This window comes from Cupressus sempervirens, chromosome 8 (genome assembly GCF_028749045.1).
Source record: "Cupressus sempervirens isolate cs-2001-9-10 chromosome 8, ASM2874904v1, whole genome shotgun sequence".
In the NCBI taxonomy this organism is placed as follows: domain Eukaryota; kingdom Viridiplantae; phylum Streptophyta; class Pinopsida; order Cupressales; family Cupressaceae; genus Cupressus; species Cupressus sempervirens.
This window is the reverse complement of record NC_143125.1, coordinates 566,701,741-566,723,935: the sequence shown is the minus strand read 5'-3', so window position 1 is coordinate 566,723,935 and position 22,195 is coordinate 566,701,741.

Here is a 22,195-nt window from a genome sequence, read left to right as displayed (position 1 = left end):
TGAGAAAATTATAGTGATTTTGATAACCAATGAGAAAATTGCACACTTGGCATAATATACTTGAGATGTGGAACTAACATTTCTTTATTGGGATAAAACAACTAAGTGTCACCTCACATTCTTATCTTGTTGACTTGATCAATCCTTTTGATGAAGAGACAATATATGTTGTTACTCAATATTAGCAAACCCTCAGTTGTAATGACATATTCCCAAGTTGCTTCATCTATCCAGATTTTCCGCATTTTGCTCTTAGAAAATTCCTCATTACTATGAATTGAATTTGCATTTGTGAACTTGGATATTCGTCATGCCTTGAAGCTTAGAGTCCTCGAGCTTGAGCTTGGAGTTCTTGAGTTTGATCTTGCCACTTTAAGTTTGGAACATCTCCTTGCCTTCTAGCTTTCCCAGCGTTCTTTCAATGAATTACCTTGCAAGACAAAATAGATAACATTAAGCTCATGAAATGACAACCATAAACATGTAAGAAATCTGAGAAATTCATGAAAAGAAGTTACATCACATCAAACTAGAATAGGTAAAATTATGAATTATCTCAAGTTAGAGGCTATTTTCCTCCATAATCCTTCAAATTTTCAGATAAAATTAATGCTAAAATTTAGAAAACTAAGTAGGTTTTTAATGAGTAGCATGCCTATATTTTACTTTCTTTGCCACCTCATTTCTGAGTTTTTTGAGAGAAATATGCTCTCATGTGCAAAATTGCTTTCTTCTAAAAGACTTATATCCTTCCTTGTGTTGATTCTGCCTATTCTTATGTCACTCCACTAACTTGGAGGTAAGCCATTGCCATATGCGATCTTGTAATCTCAAAAATCATTCTCTTTGAGGATATAACTTATTGTCTATAAGTGAATCGAATTACACATCTAGTTGGGACATTTTATACAAGGTAGGCCATACTTCTGGGAGTGACGTTTTGGATGAGGCAGGGGATTTTGTTTCTGAATTTGGTGCTTGTAGATTGCTTCGATCTTGAATTTGTTTGTTGATCTCTTATGGTTGCAAGCGGGGTCTTCAAGAGTCTCATTCTTGCTAGAGCCTTCGATTGTGATGGATCTTCTCTTGGGGTGAGTTCACAGGAAAGGAGCCATTTTATATTAGCGAGCACTTGAAGTTAAATAAAGTTAATGACTGCCTTCTGCGTAGTCAGGATCGGCCTCTGCTGGTTATTCCTCCAGAAGTAGTAATGGAAGATGTGGACTATTTGGCTACACATGCATTGATATGCAAGTTTCTTGGTATCCGAATTTCCCTGTTGGCTCTGGAAGCTTGGATTCCCCGTTCGTGGTAGGTGGAAAGTGATATGGATATTATGCTCGCTAGTAATAGCTACTTTTTGGTGGCTTTCTCTTGCATGTCAGATCGGAACAGGGTTTTTGAGAGAGGCCCATATTTTTATGACCGTGTGGGTCCTTTTGTTAAACCCTGGCATATGGGGTTCAATTTTGCTGAGGATCTTCCTTTGAGGGTTCCTGTTTGGGTCTGCTTGTTGCGGCTTCCTTTGGAGTTTTGGCGTGAGGATATCCTTCAACAGATTGTCGCTGTGCTTGGGAAGCCGACTACTATAGCACATCAATCACTGGATAAAAAGGTTATTTTCTTATGCCCATATTTTTGTTGAAATTGATTTAAATAATCCTTTGCCAGATTCTTTGGAAATTTGCCTAGGCTCTTCTTCTTGGATTCAACAACTAGACTATGAATCTATTCCCTTCCAATCCTGCATTTGTCATGCGTATGGTCATTTACAACGCCAATGCCCTCAAGCCTCTAAAGGCAATAGTACCCCTGGGGGGTTCTCTGGCCCAAGGATGGCCCATGATGGTAAGGGGAATGGTCAAACTGTTAGTACTAGAAAAGGGAAGGTTTAGACTGATAGTATTGGTAAAGGGAAAGCTCAAATGAACACTTCAAGTCAGGGGCAAGGGCCATCCAATACTACCGGTCCTGATAAGGATGGTTTTATCCTAGCTCAAAATTGTGCTAAGGGGTGGGGTCAGAAGCGATCTCATCTAGATCGGCAAGTGGACTCAGGGTTCAATCATTTTGAGGTGCTCGACAACATGGTCATAGAAGAAGGCATTCCTGCAGAGGCTCAGTGTGGGGCTTCTGGCTCAGAGGGGAGGAGTTCTATTCTTAGTGGTAACTAGGATGTTGTAGTTTAGTAGAAATCGGAGACCTCTATTGGCCCTGAGTCTGGTGCCCTTGTGGTTTCTCCTGCTCCATAGGAAAAGGATATTCTTCTGGTAGATTTGGTTAAAGATGTGTTTGCCTCTAGTAAAAAAAAGGGATATTCTCTTGCTTTGGGCCTGATGCAAAGACCATTTAAGAAAGTCTCTTTTGCTACTCCCTCAAGAGTTGGGCAAAAACAGGATCAAGAAAAAATTAAACTTACAAGAGATTTACTAGTAGAGTCTGGGGTTGTAAGGACCATGGATAAATATTTTCCCCACTCTACTTAATGATTATTGTCTCATGGAATGTGAGGGGGTTGAATAGCATCCCCAGACAAAAAGCTATTCACGAGTTGGTGACTGATCATTCTCCAAATATCCTTTGTATCCAAGAGACCAAGCTTTTAGTGGACTCCATGTTTAGATGTGCTCCTAAAATTTGGTTTCTGGGGAAATGTCAATGTGTTGGTGCTTTGGGGAGCTCTGGTGGTCTTGCCATTTGTTGGGATCCTAAGAAACTTACGCCACTTTACTGGGTCTCTTGCCTCTTGACTCTTTCAATGGTGGAATCCTCTTTGGAAACTGGAGAGATGATTCTTGTTACTAATGTGTATGCCCCTATTGATCTCCTTGGCAAGCTCAAGCTCTAGGCACATATAGGCATGTCAGAAGCTGTCACCCTTTCTTGCCTTGGATTGTGGCTAGAGATTTCAACTCCATTCTCAGTCTGGAGGAGACGAGGGGTGGGCTAGCTCACTTGGGTCCTTCTTCTGAGCTTCTTCGGGAAAATATAGATCTTTTACATCTCTCTGATGTCAAACCTCTTAACGGGCTCTTTACTTGGAACAATCAAAGGGTTGGAAATGATGCCATCTCAGAATGCTTGGATAGGTTCCTGGTTTCTTTCTTTTGGAATTGTGGCTCTCTTTCTCTCTCTTTTGAAATTCTTGATTGGAGAGGTTTTGACCACTGGCCTATCAAGCTCACAGCTAGTTATGTTGCTATCCCCAGGAAGCCTCCCTTTAAGTTTTAGCTGATGTGGCTTCGAGACTCTTCTCTTCATGATTTAATGGATCACTGGTGGAGACAGGGAGGCCCTGCCTATGGCATTGCTATGTTCTCCTTCTCTAAAAAGCTATTGTATGTTAAAAGGAAGTTGAAGCATTAGAACAAGAATTGTTTTGGTAATCTCCACATTATGAAGAAGAGGGCTTAGGATCTCCTTGATGTTATTACTAGGCAGATTTGGGATTTGGGTTTTTCTGAAGCTCTTGGCATAGTGGAATCTCAAGCTTCTAGTGATTTAGCTGAGTGGGATCTTAAAGAAGAAATTTATTGGAAATAGAAGGCTCAAGTTGACTGGCTTCAGGAAGGGGACAAGAACACTGCATTTTTTCATAAATCTGTGCAGGTTTGACGTAACATGAGTTACATTTATTCTCTTGTTACTTCTGATGGAACGCATCTGACCTCCTCTCAAGCTGTGTCCAGGGAAGCTATTCAGTTTTGCTTTGCTCTCTTTTTAGATGACTTGCCTCCACTAGAGATTGAGGAGAATACATCTTGTCCTATATTCCCTTTGCTATGACTAGGGAGATGGATGACTCTCTTATGTGGCCAATTTGTATGTCTGACTTGGAGGGGGTGGTCTTCAGCTTGTGTAAAGGCAAAGCTCTGGGGCCTGATGGCTTCCCTATTGAATTATTTTAGGAATTTTGGGATATTATCAATCATGACCTTCTGGATGTGGTTCACGAGTCCTATTCCAACAAAGATATGCTTCAAGCCTTGAATGCTACTTTCTTAGTCCTTATTCCGAAGAAGGAAGAGACTAATTAGTTGGACTTCTTTAGGCCCATTGCTCTTTGTAATGTGGTCTATAAAATCATTACTAAGCTCCTAGTGGAGAGGCTTAAAGTTTGGCTTCCCATGGTTATCTCTAAGGAACAAGGGGATTTTGTGGCCGATTTTTTTTTTTTTTTGATGGTGTGGTTATTGCTTCCGAAGCCATTCACTCTATGTGTACTTCCAGGGAATGCGCCATGTTCATCAAGCTTGATATGGCTAAGGCTTATGATAGAGTCAGTTGGGGTTTCTTGCAGAAAGTTCTTTTGGCTTTTGGCTTTAGTTAGGAATGGGTTAGATGGGTTTTGAGTTGTGTTACTACTTTTTCCTTCTTGATCTTTCTTAATGGTGAACCGTCGTAGCTTTTTGGGGCATCTAGGGGTCTTTTCCAGGAAGACCCCATCTCTCCTTATTTGTTTATCATTATGGCTGAGGGACTTGGTAGATTTATCAAGTCTCATGTTTCCCAAAATTTGATTCAAGGATGACAATGGGGAAATGATCTACCCACTCTTTCCCACCTCCAGTTTGTTGATGATACGACCCTTGCTGGGAGAGCTCGGATTTGGGAAGCTGAAACTTTTCGACTCACCTTGGATACTTATTTGGCTGTCTTTGGGCAGAAAATTAATGACCACAAGTCCTCTATTTTTTCTTCAACACTCCTAAGCCTATCTAGCGAAGGATTGCTAATATCCTGAGATTTCAGATTGAGTCTTTCCCTTTGACTTACTTGGGGGTCCCTATTGTGGTGGGAAGATAGCCTAGGCTTTTCTGGTAGAGCTCGCTCGACAAGCTTCGATAAAAAGTCAACCATTGGACTCATAGGTGGCTCTCTATTGTTGGTAGGGTGATTCTCCTGCAATCTATGATTCAGGCCCTTCCCTTATATAGAAGCATAGTTCAAGCTGCCCTGACGTATTTTCTTAAGGAATTTGATGCTCTCTCTCGCCAATTTCTTTGGAATGACAATTTGCAAAATACCAAATGGAGCCTCATCAATTGGGATACCATTTGTAGGCAAAAAAAGGAAGGAGGCCTTGGCCTTCATTATGCTATCTTGTGCAGTCAAGCTCTTGCTACCAAGCTCTATTGGTGTTGGTGTTCCAGTCAGTCTTAGCTTTGGGCCCATATCCTGTCACACAAGTATTTACCTGGTGTTGAAGCTTCAGATATTTCCAAGTTTTCTCCTGAGAGAAGAGGTTCTACGGTGTGGAATACCCTCAAGATTGGTGCTCACCTAGTGAAGAGAAGTCTATTTTGGATTTGTAACAGAGGCACTGAGGCTCTATTTTGGAGTGATTCCTAGAATGGGCATCCTCCTCTTTTGTCCTTTCATCCGCACTTGTAGCCTCTTTGTGATTTTTTCCTTTCTACTAGATGGAATAAGGTGGCTTATAACCAGGGTCTTGCTATTGGTTACAGATGGAAGAATTCTTCTGATTGGCTGTCGGGTAGCTCTCTGGGGGATCGGTTGGAATTTTCCTAGATATTGGCTTCTAGGGAGTGTAGCTCTCTACAGGAACCTGATGTTTTGGCTTGGGGAGGTTCTTCTTCTGGCAAGTATTCTGTTTCTTCAGGGTACCTTGTGCTGACTAAGCAACTTTTTGGTGAGGTGGAGGTCTCTTGGTGGAAGAAAGTTTGGAATAACTTTTCTTGGCCTAAGCGTAAGTTTTTCCTCTGGATTTTGGTTTACAATCATTGTCTTACTTGGGAGAATCTCTGCAAGAGAGGCTTCCAGGGGCCTTCCATCTGTGTCTTATGCCGCAATAGTGAAGAGACTGTTTCTCACCTTTTTTTCTAGTACCCATTTGTCAAACAGATTTGGCACTTTTGGTGGAGTGTGTGGGGATGCACATGCTAGCATGTCTCCTTGTCTGAGTTTTGGGACCGTCTGGGCCATCCCCCTTCCAAGACCTCTTTTCTTTAGGTTTCTTAGACTATTGGCCCTTCCCTTATTTTATGGCATGCTTGGCCTGAGAGAAATAGGAGGATCTTTCATGATGAGCAATTTGAGATCAGACACCTGCGGGGAAAAATTACTAATTCTCTTCATGAAACACTCCTGGCTAAATGTGACATTGGTGGAGGTTTGGATCCTAGAGATGTTGGTATTTACTCATGCCTTTCCTTTCCTCTTCAGGGCGGCACTCCCTCGTTCCCCCATAGACGCTCTAGGAATAGAGCTAGGCAGTACTCTTAACGTGTTAATCGTGAGGGGCATTGGACTCCTCTTGAGGCTGGAGTTCTAAAAATCAACATTGATGGTTCTTCTCTGGGAAATCCTAGACTAGTTGGTATTGGGGGAGTTGGGCGTGACAACTCTGGTGATATTCAGTTTCTGTTTTCTATATAAAAGGGTTACCATACAAATAACCTCATGGAAGCCCTTGCTATCTTGGTTGCAGTGGAACAATGCTGTTAACATGGCTAGAGAAGAATTATCTGTGAGACTGACTCGCAGGTGGTTGTGAATTTATTGAATAGACAAAACCTTGTGGACGTGAATTGACATTTGGCTCTGGTTATTCAGCAGATCACTCAATTATGCAATTCTCTGGATTTTGTCTTTTATGCATATCCCTCGTGAGTCAAACGATGTGGCTGATTGTTTGGCTAAATGGGCCTCTGAGCATGTGCTGGATTGGAACATTATTGATCATAGGATGCTTCCCCTTGATTTATCTCAGATGCTGGATCAACTTGTGGACCAGGATAAAGCTTTTTAGTTCTCTTTGTTTCTTTTACTGTTCTATTCTCTTTGGTATTCAATACATTTTTTACCCCTCTTTTAGTTAACTTATTGTCTATAAGTAGAGATGCAATTTCCTTGAAATTTCCTTGTAGTGATGTGAAAATGAGTTGAATAACCCTCCTTTTATATGTGATGAACATATTGGAGGGGCACACTTCACATAGGTTGACTTAGTCATGATTAACCAATGAAAATGATTTGATTTAATTGTCTCTTGGCTATGTGGCTGATTTAGACAAGGAGGTTGACAATTTTAAGTATTTATTTTCCCCTTCATCAAACTTGCTGGCAGCATAGTGTTTGGATCAAATTCTTTCTTAGTGCAGAATTTAGATTTGTTTGAGGATAAAACATTCCTCTAAGGGTCACAAAATCCACCACCCATAGATGGTTTTTCTTCATGCCACTTGATTTTTTGCCTTAAAAGTTGCCTTCTCAAAACTTGCCTAACCACATTATCATTCCTTTGCTTGATTCTTTTGCAAGTTGGGAGGAAAAAAAACATGTTTTCATTCAGTTTTGATGCCTTGAACTCATCTTTTCCTCACTCCAAACCAATGGCGAAGAATTGCCTAAAGGAAGGATTCCTTTATCGGGGAAAAATTCTTGAGCACTTGAGAGGGTTTTTAAGACTCTTTGTCCCACCTCCATTTTCATCCTTTTCCTTCACTAAATTTTGAAACATCACCCCACTGAAGTTGATCAAATTGACCCATCGATCTCATCTTTACTTTAGTTTTTCTTCACCAAGCAATTTGAATGGGGAAGGATGTCTACTTTAGCTTCTATAAGCATGAGGCATAAATCATGAACCTTAAAGGATTTTAAATAGTTCTTTACTTTTCAAACTCATATTTCTCTCCTTCCTCATGATGCCATCCATCTCATTTCTCTTGCCCCTCTTTTCCAATTTACAAACCAAAATTTAATCCATCTCATTTCTCTTGCCTCTCTTTTCCAATTTACAAACCAAAATTTAAAGTCTTAAGAACTATAATGTAGGGTGGAAATTATGACTGTAAGAGGATTTTCCTCACCTTTTCATCAACTTAGTCTCAGACTTGCCCAATCAAGGCCTCTTTTGGGTTTCAAGTTTTGTACCTTACATGCCAAATTAGAAGGAACACAACTTCATTTATTCTAAAGACCCCAAATGCTGCCTTCACCTTGTCATGATTATGGATGGAAATTAGAGTCTAGTGGATTAAAATCCTTAGAGGGTGGTAGAATCCCCCACCCTTCAAGGAATCCTCCTGATCTTAGTGTCCCCTTCACAAAGTTTGATCCAATTCATTGAACCCATACTCATTTCGATCAGATTATTGTCAACTTATATTTCATTCAAACCAATGCTTTTAGCATAGCCTTTCTTACCCTCTTAACAAATCAAAGGGGAAGCCTTAGCCAAATTGTTCTTTGAAGGATCAAATAGTCTTTGGTAGGAGGCAGATTTCACCCTTACTAGAGGATTCCAATATTTTCCCTACACCAAAATTTCACTCTAAACCTTCTTATTTCACCATCAAACCTCCTCCTTTTACACTCTAATCATTTATCCTTTATCATGCTTATAAAGGATGTTAAATTATCTATGTTTTGGGGGGCAAAAATTTCACCATGGAGAAGATAAAATCCTAGGTAGGGGGTGGATCTACCCTTGCTTGAGGATTTTGACTGGTTGCATCTTAAAACATTATATAAACTATGTTTTTTAGTTGTTTTCTCTTGATAATGCAAGTTTGAGTGGGTTGTTCCCATGCTCACTCCAACTTCACTAGGTCATAAATTAAGGATAAGCGAGGATTTTGAATTCTCATGCAGCTCGCTGCCCCCATCTTTACTCATTTTTTCAACTCAGGTGTGGGAGGATCTTTATAAAAATAACATTTAAGTTATATTTATATAAATATTGTTAGGATGTTTTATAAAGGTTTCAGCTCCATACGAATTTTGATAAAAAGATTCTAGATTTTGGGGGTTTAAAAAATTTCAGACATAGCCGAATTTCAACATTAGACATGCTTTTAGTAGTGTTACTTGTAAGGGGTGGTTGATTCACATAAGTGGGAAGGGTTGCTCCGGGGTATAAGAAATGGTTCTTAGGGAGATGTTTGAAATATAGTTAACTTCTATTGTGACAAAAGCTAATATGGTTGAATAAGAGTAACCCAACCATTCAAAGATGAACATTCTACAATGATTGCTTTTGTTCACAAGGCAAAGTGTCATGGTGGAGAAATCCAAGGTGGCACACAACAACATTTAGCGATCAGGGTGTTCAACAGAGTGTAGAGCAATGTGAAGGGAGCAATGTAGTGTTAGTAGAAGGTGAGTAGTGCAGAGTGACTTGGAGTCCTTGTTTAGGGAAGGGGCTTGGGTCTTATCCATGTAAGTCAACCTAGTTCACATTGAGCCAGGGTTGTCTTGGCAAGTCCCAATGACATTGGGTGTTGAATCTATGTGCAGAGCTACAACAAAGTTGGTGAGGTGCATTGGGTGTGTACCAATTTTCTAAGAGGGGATGCATATATAGGGGTGGGAACTTGTATAGAATGCCTAGGAATTACTCGGGTAGTGATCACCAACATAGTTGAAATTGATTTAGACCGGGCTAGGGGCCATTTGTTTCAAATCAATAAAGCTATTTGTTTGCCCCAAAATATTGTGTTCATAATTGTGTTGATACATTATGTTGTGCAAGAATATTTTGTGTGTATTGATCAAGGTGTGTGCAGGTGTTGAGCTAGGAACTTTGGTGGTAGGCATAGTCTGAGATCATCATTATTTGGGGAGATTGTTGGTGCCACGCAAGGTAAAAATCTAGGCTTGTGATAGTTTGTATCAGAGTGCAGTAGCACATATTAATAGAATGTAGCAATACCAAAAGAGACATCATCTAAGGGGCCCTCTGTAGAAGCTATGACATAACAAAATTAGAGGGCCAATATTAACATTGGGCCCAGGAACACGCTGAGAGTAGATGATAAGGTCAACGACCTGGAAAGTCGAATGGAGTCCATAGAGGACATTGCTGTAGCACATAGGATAACAATGTTGGAGGTAGATGTCAATGATTTAAATGATGACACTATACATATGAACATTGAGTTTCATACATTTATGCAAGAGTATAATTCACTCTCCGATGATCATGCTTGTTGGGAGAGGCTCATAAGAAGTTGAGAGATGATCATCAGGAGTTGGTGAGTGAGTACTAGACCTTAGTGGGGGAGAACAACACTATGATTTCTTATTGTTAGACATTGGCTACAAAAGTTCAGAGATTGACCAAGGACATTCGTTTCTTAAAAAATGTCTTCACTCAAGGATAAGGGATCAAGACTGGGCATAAATAGAAACTCCGATATCTTGATAGTGGGAAAAGGGTACACTGATGAGGAGAAGGTTGATGAGGTTGTGTGTTGTCTATCAGGTGAAGCCAAATTGTGGTAGAGAACAAGGTTGGGATATCAAAAGGCAGGAAGGCCAGTGTCACCTATGGACACCTGGGATCATATGTGTTCACAACTCAAACAAAAATTTAAAGGAGAGAGTGTGGCCTTGGAGATCAGATATAAGTTTAGTTTTATGAAGTAGGTATGGTTGATAAGGGATTATATCTAGGACTTCCAAACGTATATGTTGTAGATGCCAAATTGGGATGAGTTTGAGAAGTAATGTTTCTTCATAACACATTTGAAACCTTGGGCAATGGCTAAAGTAAGGAAGAGTAGACCATCAAATTTGGAGGATGCCATTGCTATAGAAGATGCATTGGAAGACCACAAGTCTAGGTTCAAAGAGAAGAAAAATAATGGACCTCCTCAAAAACATTAAAAGGAGTTTTAGAAGAAGGGTGATGACAAGGCTAAGTGTAGCAACAAGTCATTTGGAGGAGCTTCAAGCAGTATAAAATTGACCAAAATGCCAAAACCAACAAATAAGGACTTGGGAAAGGGTAACTCAATGGAGGAGTCAAGGCTACAAAGAAATGGGGGTGCTTCATCTGTGGGAACCGAAATCATTGGGCTAAAGAGTGTCCAGGAAGATAGAGGTTGTCTTCCACACAAACTGAGACTGTAGAGAAGGATGGGTCGGCCTCAGTGATGAGTGTGATTCAAGGTTTGGGTGCAATGAAGAACCCACACCATCAACCAAAGGCTACATCAACCAAGCTCGAGCAATTGAATAGGTTGTGCTATGTGGAGGTGGAGATGAATAACAAGATTACCATGGGAATGGTGGATTCATGGGCCACACACAACTGTATTGCAACTAAGAGAGCTGTGGAATTGGGACTTAAGGTGCAACCAGGAACAAGTTCCTTTAAGGCAGTGAACTCACCCACTAAGAAAGTAACCAATGTAGTGAAGGGCGCACTGGTGAAAGTTAGAATGTAGCAAGGCCACATGGATCTAGTGGCCATTGAAATGGATGACTTTGAGTTTGATACTGGGACAAGAATTCCTGAGGGTAGGCAAGGCTATAGTGATGCCTCATTTGGAGTCATTGTTGTTCTTAGATCCGTAGAACTCACATGTATGGTTAAGACATTTGAGAGGCGGCAATCTGGAAAGGCTCCAATGATTTCAACATTAAGGATGAAAAAGGCAACCAAGAAGAAAGAAAAGGAGCCTATGTCCTTGGCTGCCTACTTGGAGGTTGGGATGAGCTAGAAGGAGTCAAAGAGACATTGATCCCAACATAAGTAGAGGAGGTCACATTGGACTTTGAGGATCTAATGCCAGTCAAGTTGTCCACTCAACTCCCACCAAGAAGGGCCATAGATCATAAGATTGAGTTAGTGCTGGGGGCAAGGCCTCCAGGTCAGGCACCATATCGGTTGTCTAGACCTAAGATGGTTGAACTTAAGAAGCAGTTGGAGAAATTTCTTCAGGTAGGATACATTAAACCATCTTGTTCCATCTATGGAGCTCTAATATTGTTTTAGAAGAAGAAAGATGAAACATTGAGGTTATGCATCAACTTCAAGGCTCTAAATAAGTTAACCATCAAGAACAAGTATCCCCTACCACTTATTACATATTATTTTGATTGTCTGTCAGGAGAAAGGGTATTCAACACATTGTATCTAGAGCAAGGCTACTATTAAGTGAGAATCACAATTGGGGATGAACAAAACTTATGAGGAATATTTGGTCAAATGGAAAGGGAGGCCAGTAGAGGATTCATCATGGAAAGCAAAGGAGGAGGTTAATTGACTTGGTTTTCCTCTGAACACCTAAGATGTGATGGAGTCACTTCTCAAATTACCCTGGGTGTCTGATGCAGGAGCATTCTGGGTGTAAGAGAAATCTTGCATCACCCAAAAATATTTTATTTTTAGTCTTTTCTATTTTAATAAGAACTAGTAGATAGGGTGGTTAGTATTTATGGGAAATTGCTATCGGGTAAAAGCATAGATCCGTGTCACCGTTTGTGATACCAAAACCTATTTTGGTCAAATCTCATTTCTCTATCAAAAATCAATTTTTTTCAAAAACTGAAAATACCCTTTTATAGATCTCAGATTCAATATCATCATTATATAATTTTTTGAGTGTTTTGATTAGTTATAATATGTTATAATCTCAAAGTATTATAAGTCGATATTTCAACATTTCAGAAGATGCTCCCTCAAAAAAGAAAAAATATTAAATCATATCAAAAAAATTAAAAAATTATATTTATCTCTAGAGAAGAGAATCCTCTTCATGAATATGTAATTTTGTTTCAAGAAGGTATAGATTTGATAGGAAAGTTTTGACGAGAGGAAAAAATTGTTGGATTCTAATAAGGTCGAACTTGAGTACTTATAACAAAGAAAATATACATTAAAAATAATTATTTCTTTTTTTGTGCACTAGCTATACATGTCATCTATAAGATATTTTGAAATTTGAACAAAAAAAGATGATTTGCATATACTTGTTTGACGGGAACTACACCATATATGTTTTACAGTTAAAAAAGGGACTTCAAAATAAAATAAAATGAATAAATTCCTACTCAAAAAAATTATAAAAATTATAGGTGTAAAATTCATCCAATTCTACACATTTGATCAGTTTACATCATCTTCATATTTTAAACAAAAATACCATTTTTTTTGTCACTAATGTTGAACTGTCACATTCTGATATCACGTTTCTTTATAAAAGGTGACACAGGTTTGTGCTTTTACCCTATCTTTAGTAAGTTTGTCATATGAGCTCAAAATGTTCTCATTTCTATAGGAAGATTCATTTTAGAGTCATAAGCCTACCATAAAAATCTCATTGCTCAAGCATAAGTATCAGAGAGGTTATTGCAGATTTTTGGTGGAAACATTTGCAGAAAAATCTTCAGGCTCATCATTGGAGGTCTTAGGGTGCTCAGATGAGGTTCGAAAACTCGATAGAAGGGCTCTAGCGCAGTTCCAAGTCTGTAGATCAGTAGTTGGCATTTCGGAAAAGTGGTTATAATAACCAATCAGAGTAACAGTTTGTGAGTTATGGACTTTCAAGTTTGGGCTATCCAAAATATCTAAAATAATTGTCAAAGATGTCTTTGGCCAACTTTATATGTATTGTGAGGGTTTTTTTGTCTTAAGTATTAAGTTTCAATGTCTAGAACCTTCTCGGGTGGCATAAAATTGCTTATTTAGGAAAGGCCTAAACATTGTCTAGAGCAACTCTAGGTGAAGGTTCACAGCTTGTCTTGCAGATTATTGTAATGAAAGCGCCCACATGGGTTAGCATATTGTACTTGTGAATTCTATAATTTTGCATTTGCTGTGCAAATAAGAAGTCCATATTTTGTTCTCGCATTTTTTGTTGTTTCTTTGTTTTCTATTATGGTTTATGGTATTAAGGGGATTACCCTTCATCACAAGTTGAAGAAGATCTTGAAAAGGTTGAAAGATATTCCATCCATTCAAGATACATAAGTTTGATGAATAAGCATAGTGTGGGGGATGTATATCAATATGCCTTGAAGGCATACAAGAAACTAATTAAGAAGCAAAAAATAACTCTTGGGGAAAAGGAAAATTTTTTGCATGGAAAAAGGCATCCAAATAGTAGTAGAAACTTTTCAAATAAGTAAGAGGAACTCATCAAATTAAATGAAAACACATAAGAAGGTCAAGGAGGATGAGACATCCCAAGAGAAATATACAACTATTCTTGTGGAAGAGGGTTATTTGAAAGAGGTAGAGTAAGAGATAAAGGAAGAGGTTTTAACATCATATGTTTCCAATATGAAGAAATGAAACATTGAACATTTTAATGTTTATAGATTAAAGAGGCAAGAGTGCATGTAGCACAACCTGAAAATATAAAGGTCACCACTGGAAAGGAAAATGCCCTAATGATGAAGAGTCATTTATGATGCAAAGATGTTGCCAAATCCAACAAAGGAGAAAGCAAAGCCAATCCAAAGATAAAATATGTTTCAAAAAATATGTAAGGTGAATGAAAAGTGTTGTAAAATCATTTTAGATAGTGGGAGAAATGATAATATTGTGTCCAAGAAAAATTAAATATTCAAAAGAATTAAGAATCCCAAACCATATAAATTATCTTGATTGCAAAAATACCATTATATATTGGTTAATTAACTAAGTTGAATTAGTTTTCAATTTGGAATATACAAGGTTGAGATTATGTATGATATTATGCTAATGAATGTGTGCCATATTCTCTTGGGCATACCATGATGATTTGATAGAAAGGCCATTTGCGATGTTGAATAGCACACTTACACAAACAAGAAGGATATAGAAAAATACTTTTAAACTATTGAAGAGTATATAGAAAATGCAACACAATTATGTTCACTTCCTAGAAAATAATTTTGTAGAAACTTTAAAAAGGAGAAATCATGTTTTCCCATCATTTCCAAATTCGTAGTATTTGGGATAATGAAGAAAGAGGATGAAATATCAAAACAAATACATACATTTTATAGTAGTATACATAAATTTTGATGGATCTTCCATAGGGGTTACCACCCATGAGTTTTGATTGAGCTTCTAGATGGGTTACCACCATTGTATGCATTTGATTCTCAATGCATGTTTTCTAATCAAATAACCATATAGAATGTCAGAAAAAAGAGAATGAAGAGATCAATAGATAAGTAGAAAATTACTTGATAAGGGGACAATAAGAGAAAGTCTAAGTCGGTGTTTTGTTCCAATGGTGTTGGCACTAAAGAAAGATACATATTGATGAATGTGTACATATTTAGGAGAAATAAACAAGATAATAATCAAGTACCAATTTCCATCGCCAAGAATGGAAGATTTGATGGATTGCTTGAGTGGATCCAAATATTTCACTAAACTTTATTTGAAGAGAGGTTATCATTAAATAATGATAAGAAAATGAAACATATACAAGACTACATTTGAGACAAAAGATGGATTGCATGAATGATTAGTGATGTTTCTTATATAAAAAAATGCACCCAATAGTTTCATGAGGTTGATGAATGAAGTTTTGAAGCATTACCTTGGTATTTAGTAAGACTAAAGAAGAGAACTTTTAGCATGTTTGATTAGTCCTACAAAGGCTAATATAAGAGAAGTTAATGACAAATTTGAAAAAGTACAGTATCACAAAGGAAGAATTTGTATATTTGGGTTTCATGGTTTCTAGCAGTGGTCTAGAAATGGATTTGTAAAAGGTAAAAATAATTTTTGATTAACCTTCACGAAACATAATCCCATCCATAGTGGGTTACCCTTTTTTGCATAAATGGACATTGAACTGTTATTTAAAAAAAAAAAACTTTCACTTTCAAATGCAAATTGCCATTTAAAGGTTACAAATTTGAAGATGAGGTAAATTAGAGTCTTTTGGAATTTTTTTGTGTAGATCTTAAATATAAATTTTTAATTTATTTTTTGAATTCATTTGATTCAATTACTTTTTCTCCCACAAAAATTGGTATGTTGTCAAAAACCCGATTTTAAAGAGTGACTGTTTTTGACATGCATAAATTTTTATATAATAGATATCAACGTGATTCTTTAAAATTTAGTTGCTAACATCCATACCAAGCCCATAAAGTTGGTTTGATGTCATTATATTTAGTATTACATATCTTATTGACGTTTAAAGTTGACCCAACTCTAATTTTGACATAAGTTGTTTTTGATGCATGTAACTTATTTTTTATTTTTTCAATTTCAAAATTTCTTCTTCCAATTGAAAGAGGACTCAAATATGGAACTTTTGGTTATTTTTCAAATTTTTTATTCTCTTGTTTACTATTTTTCCATGAGTGTGCAATACAAAAGTTTATTTTGGGTAATAAACCTATATTTGATTCATGTAAAAAATATGTACATAATGAAATCAAAATATATCAGATCTATAATCATTAGAAATCTTTTTCTGAATACTTGTTCTGGGAAAATGGGAATATCTTAATGTTTCTATTTGTTCCCTCTAATTGAGTCTTCAAGCCAAGATTTCTTTATAAATTATTTATCCTTTGCGAAAATGCTTACTGAAGGACTTTCTATTGAAAGTATTTTAGTTAGTTTCTATCAAAACTATTAAAAAAAATTCATATGATTTTAGTTACCAAGTACTTTCATTAGAAAGTAAAGGACTTTCTATCGAAAGTCCTTAGGGGTTTCTATTGAAACTCCCTAAACAATTTTTTTGGCATTTCGATTTTTGGAGAAATTCCTTTCTCCGAAAAAGTGTAACCCACTATTGTGGGTTCACTTGATGTTGATGTGGATGGAGTATTTTCTATAAGAAAATTTGTTGTTTACAAGAAAGATATTGTGGATAACTTAAGGTTCAATGAGTAAAGAGTTGATGATGAAAAAATATAGTGGAGTTTTGAGTGGAAAAATTGTTAATATAACTGAATTAGAGATAATATTGGAAAATGACAAGCACAAATGTAAAAAGATGGTGCAAGGTTGTCATATATATCAACATGCCAAAGGAGTGAAGAAAAATACCTGATTATACGAGACAATGTCAATACCAGAGAGACCATGGGAATATGTTAGCATATATTTTGTTTTGGGGTTGCCACAAACATTAAGGGACAATGATTCTATTTTTTTGAAGTAGTAGATAAATTTTAAAAAATGAGTCATTTTATACCATGTCATAAGTGTAGTGATGCTTTCTAATTTGGCTACATTTTTTTAAAGAGATTTTTTGGTTGCATGCCCTGCAAAATTTTTTAATTTTATTTTGAGATACAAAATTGGTTGGCCAATTTCAACATACTTTATAGAAGAATATGGGAACAAAATTGAGTTTTATAACAAGATGCCATCCTCAAACCAATGGTCAAAGTTAAGTTGTTAATTAAAGCTTAAAATATTAGTTGATATGTTTGGTTGGGAATAGACCAAATCAATAGGTTTCAATTTTGGTAAAAGAAGAGTTTGCATAGAATGAATTTGTACAATTTAAGTGAAATAATTCCCCATTTCATTGGTTACACATTAGGACAAAAGAACATACCTAGTAGGATAAAGAGGCAACTCAATCATTGATTGGGAATAAGTTCCATCCTTCACCAAGAGATGCAATGAATGAAAGGAGAATGATCAATTGATTAAATAGGTCTAATAGCTCAACTACTAAAAAGATGAAATACACATGTTCCAATTTTTTTTTAACTAAAATTGACAAGGACAAGTTGAAACTCGACATGTTCCTAGGAACAAGGTGAAAGTGACGACATGTTCTCGACACTTTTGACTGAACTTTTTAATAGAATTTAAGACTATTTCTTATCTAGATCTAAAGTGTAGGTTCTTAAACAATTCCTACACATAAAAAATAAGGAAAAGGTTGGAAAAATATGCTTACCTTTGTCAAACCGCTATTTAGGAAAAATAAATAATTTAAAAAGTAAAATTATTTATTTACGTTGCATAAACCCTCATGAAAAGATGTAGTAATTGATCTAATCCATGAAGAATCTTGAATGTACCTAGAATCCAAAGAGTTGACCTTATAATGTGATGTAGGATCAAGGATGCCATCATAAATGCATTATCACTCTTAGACCTAAAATATAGATATGCTTGATAACTACATGTAAAGGATATACATATATATATACATATATATATATATATATATATATACATATATATATATATATATACATATATTTATATACATATATATATATATATATACATATATATATATACATATATACATATATATATATATACATATATATATATACATATATATATATACATATATATATATACATATATATATATATACATATATATATATACATATACATATATATATATATATGTATATATATATATGTATATATATATATGTATATATATATATATATATATATATATATATGTATATATATATATGTATATATATATATGTATATATATATATATAAGCTGAATGAATGGATCTTATTGCTTAATTGAGGTTTCCCATACTTGTCCATAATGAGAAAGAAAATCATATTAATAGAAGATCTTAAATTGGATGCTTTCATTCAAATATTGAATCTAAATCCTCAATTGTACTAAATTGATTGAAATTTATTGATAGATAGCTTGTAATTGATTGCTTCATCAATTGATTCTTGATCTTACAAAATGAGAGGAGAGGTGGTCCTTTTATACTTTACTTCCTCAATTTTAGGATTCAAATTTGATCCAAAACGAACAAAATAGCCTCAAAAGAAGACCTTGACATTAGGCTTTGAAGAAAGTATGGACCCAAAACCCTAGAGACATGTCATTATTGGTAGTGTGTCATAGGGACATGTCACTATTGGTAATGTGTCCCAAGGACATCTCACCATTTGAAATGTGTCACATGGACATATCACCATTGGTGATGTGTCATGGGGATAAGTCATCATTGGTGTCATGTCCTAGGAAACTTGTTATCAAATGTCACATAGATACCAGGGAGAGAGAATAGGTGTTGAGGGAGAAAATAAAACTCACTAGGGGGTATGTGTAGGATCATGGTGTGCCAAAAAGTGGCAATATGAAAAATTTATAGTTTTGAAATGTCTAAAATAATTTCAAAATCTTGCTTGACTTTTTTTTTCCCACCCAACCTGATATCAAAGAAAAAAGGTAATACCTTACCTTATTGGGTACCCAATGTCGTATTAAGTATTTGATATTATTGAGTATCTGATATGATATCATATTCCTAAAACCTACATGTAGAAAATAAAATAAAAAAACCCAAGCTCTAGTATTATTGTTTGTATTGCTTGTTTCTAAGCCATGTTTCGTGTATCAAATCTTGGACTGGGTACAAGATTGACAACCACCTTCATAATATAATCCTAATCAAAGCTAAGTTGATTTTTAATTTTTTTTTTGATAATTTTGATTGTTTTCTATTTAAAGTTAGGGTTTTTAATAGAAATGTGCAATTTTTTCTTTTTAATTCTAAACTATGAATACAATTAGTAAAATTTGGATTGTTTGAAATTTAATAGCCATGGCTAACCTGAATGAAGTTGATAATACTAAGCCACAATTCAAGGTTCCTCAAAATCCTCTGCCAAATATTGCATAACTCCATCAAAATCTTCAACCTCCGTCAAATGATCCACTACCCCCTTAAAATCCTCCTCAAGTTGAAGATTCGATACAAAATAATCTAACCAAACTGAGGGGTTTTCAAACCACATATAATAATATACATACATTGGCTCCCATGTTATCCACTTTAAACACCATAGTGGATAATGTTCAAACACTTTCCGAACAAAAAAATGTTGCTCTCCACTGGCATGAGCAAATGCATGCCTTATTTGATGACAGGTTGGACTATGATGAGGTTGCAAACCTCAACATAACCAAAGATGATATAGTTAGCCTATTTGTGAACCCAAAAAATGGTAAAAAAGTGGAACACACATAACCCAAATTATCAATCAAATGGTGGTCAAATGAGGCTATGCATGAGAACTTTGGGATCGACGATGGATAGTTTTTGAAAAACTACCACACAATAATTTAGAGGTCCCATTTAATTTCATTATAAAATTGTATGCTGAATTTGTGTTGGGCCTCAAAGTGAACTACTAGAGAATGAGGACCAACATGGGCATAGGAGGAGGAGCTCCTCAGGCTCGACCATTTTCCCAATGGAAGAAAGATGGTACTTTTGTCCCCCTTAGTCATGTATCCCCCCCTCCTCTAGTGCAACATCTTGATATCATTACAAAGGCTAGCTCTCATATTATTCGAGCCATCCATAGATTGTGTAGCCTGTTGATCTCTTAGGCTAGGTCAGCGTTGCCTCCTCGTGTTGATGATGTTGGTGTGAGTTCATCATTGATGATCACATCACATGTTTGTGTGACCCATACTAACATAATGTGTACGAATTTATGTTTGGGTCTAATTAGTGATCATTTTGCTTATCATTTTATATGTGGGGAGGAGGATACAACACACATGACTACATAGATGTAGACCCTGGTGTGAGAGAGGAGGAGGAGCATGGAGAGCCATGGGATCCTTCTGTATCACTAAGCTTATACATTTTTTTTAATGGAATAGTTGATTTAAAGTTAATATTTATAGTAGAATAATTTTAACAACTCTACACTTATACATGTATGTGATCTTCATTCATGTCCCCCCTTTTTTAATCCTTCATCTTGGATTCAAGTGCAAGTTTTTAAAAGTTCAAGTCTAGTTTTCCATTGGATGAATTTTCTTCTCACCATTTTCCTTTAAGCTTAGTTGTCAGACTATTGGGATTTACTTCCTTTGCCCTCTTCTCAACCTTTTATTGTTTGATTGATGCAATTTTGGTGTATGCTAGTCTTAGGTGATCTAGGACTAGGAGGGAGTATTGTAGAGCGTCTTCCCCAGATAAGATGAAGGTCAATAATTAGTTGGATCAACACAAGATTTCCCAAGTAGGCTATTTCAGAGTTTCACATATTTGCCTAGTCCTTCGCCACAAGAAAGGCTTATCCACTAAGTTTCTAACATAGTGAAACAGATAGTCCCCAGAAGAAAACAAGAAGAATACATTATTTAAAGATTTCTAAATGAATTTCAAGTCAAATAAGTGATCGGATTAGCCACTTCTATATAGGTACATGCCCTATTGGAGTTGCACCATTTTAGCTACTCCTCCACCAAAGGAGCACTCTAGAGCTTACTTCTCTGACAAGGTAAAATTGAGCTATAAAATGGCTTATTCAAAGGGAATATTTTCTTGGAGATCCTCATGGTGAGTTACCCCAAAGTAAAAATGCTTAAGTATAAGGCCTTTTCAGAAAAGATGAAAACAAGCTTCTCCAACCTAGAAGCACACTTGAAATGCTACATCTTTGAAAAGGTAAGTTCAATTTACTTTTGGGTAATGAATTGTTTATAGAAGGTGAATATTCATGTGAAAATTATACTAATCTTCTTCCTAAGGGAACTTGGGATAAAATAAGAAGACTACAGAAAGAGGTTGCAAAAAAGTGAAGTATCAACTTCTCGACTTGCAAAATCACACTCAAATTGGTGTGTTTCTGACAAAGGGAGATATCCTCATTATAAGGATATTTGGAAAAATAGAGAAAGGCTTACTCCTCTGAAATAAGTGAAAGAGAGAATTATGAAAAGAAGTAGAAAATGTCTCTCCCCAAGGATCAACAAATAAGGTGTTTATTCCATCTAAGGTAGATTCTCACCTCTCAAGCTACTCTTTTGAAAGCTAATGTTAAGAGGGAGAATTAGAAAATCTATTTTTTGTTGCACCAGAGCTTGAAGGTTTAAGCCTATCATAGAACTTCCCATTAATGATAGATTTGATATGACATGGAGCCGTTAGCCAATTTAAATAAATGCTAATTTGATCATTGCACCATTAAAGGAGAAATATGAGTAAAGGGGTTGTTATTTACTCGTGTGACTTGGGAGATTCAATGCCCAACATTTGGATTTGAATTCAATATGATCAAATAGTTGGTAAGTTCACTTCTGCATATTGCAACTGGCATAATTTCATGATTAGCATGAATGTCCTTCCTCTGTGTAATGTTATATAGTGAATGTACAAAAATATTGGTGGAATTGATAGCTTGCCTAGATTAGTGAGTGAGCTTAAGAACTATATAGACACATCTTTCAAATTTTACAATCTCAAATATTTGCATAGAAGACTCAATACTCAACCCATTCATCCTATCACTTTGAAGCTTAAAGAGAGTGGGCTTGTGGAGGCTACCAGTTTTCTAATGGCTATCCATGTGCCCAAATTTGTTAGGGAATGCATAGCTTGATACAATGCAAAATCTAAGAAAACTAAAATGCATGACAACTCAGTCTTGATCATGCTTGATAGAGGTCTTATGCAAAGAACCTTTTGTTACAAGCTAGAGTTACCATTGCACCAAAAGA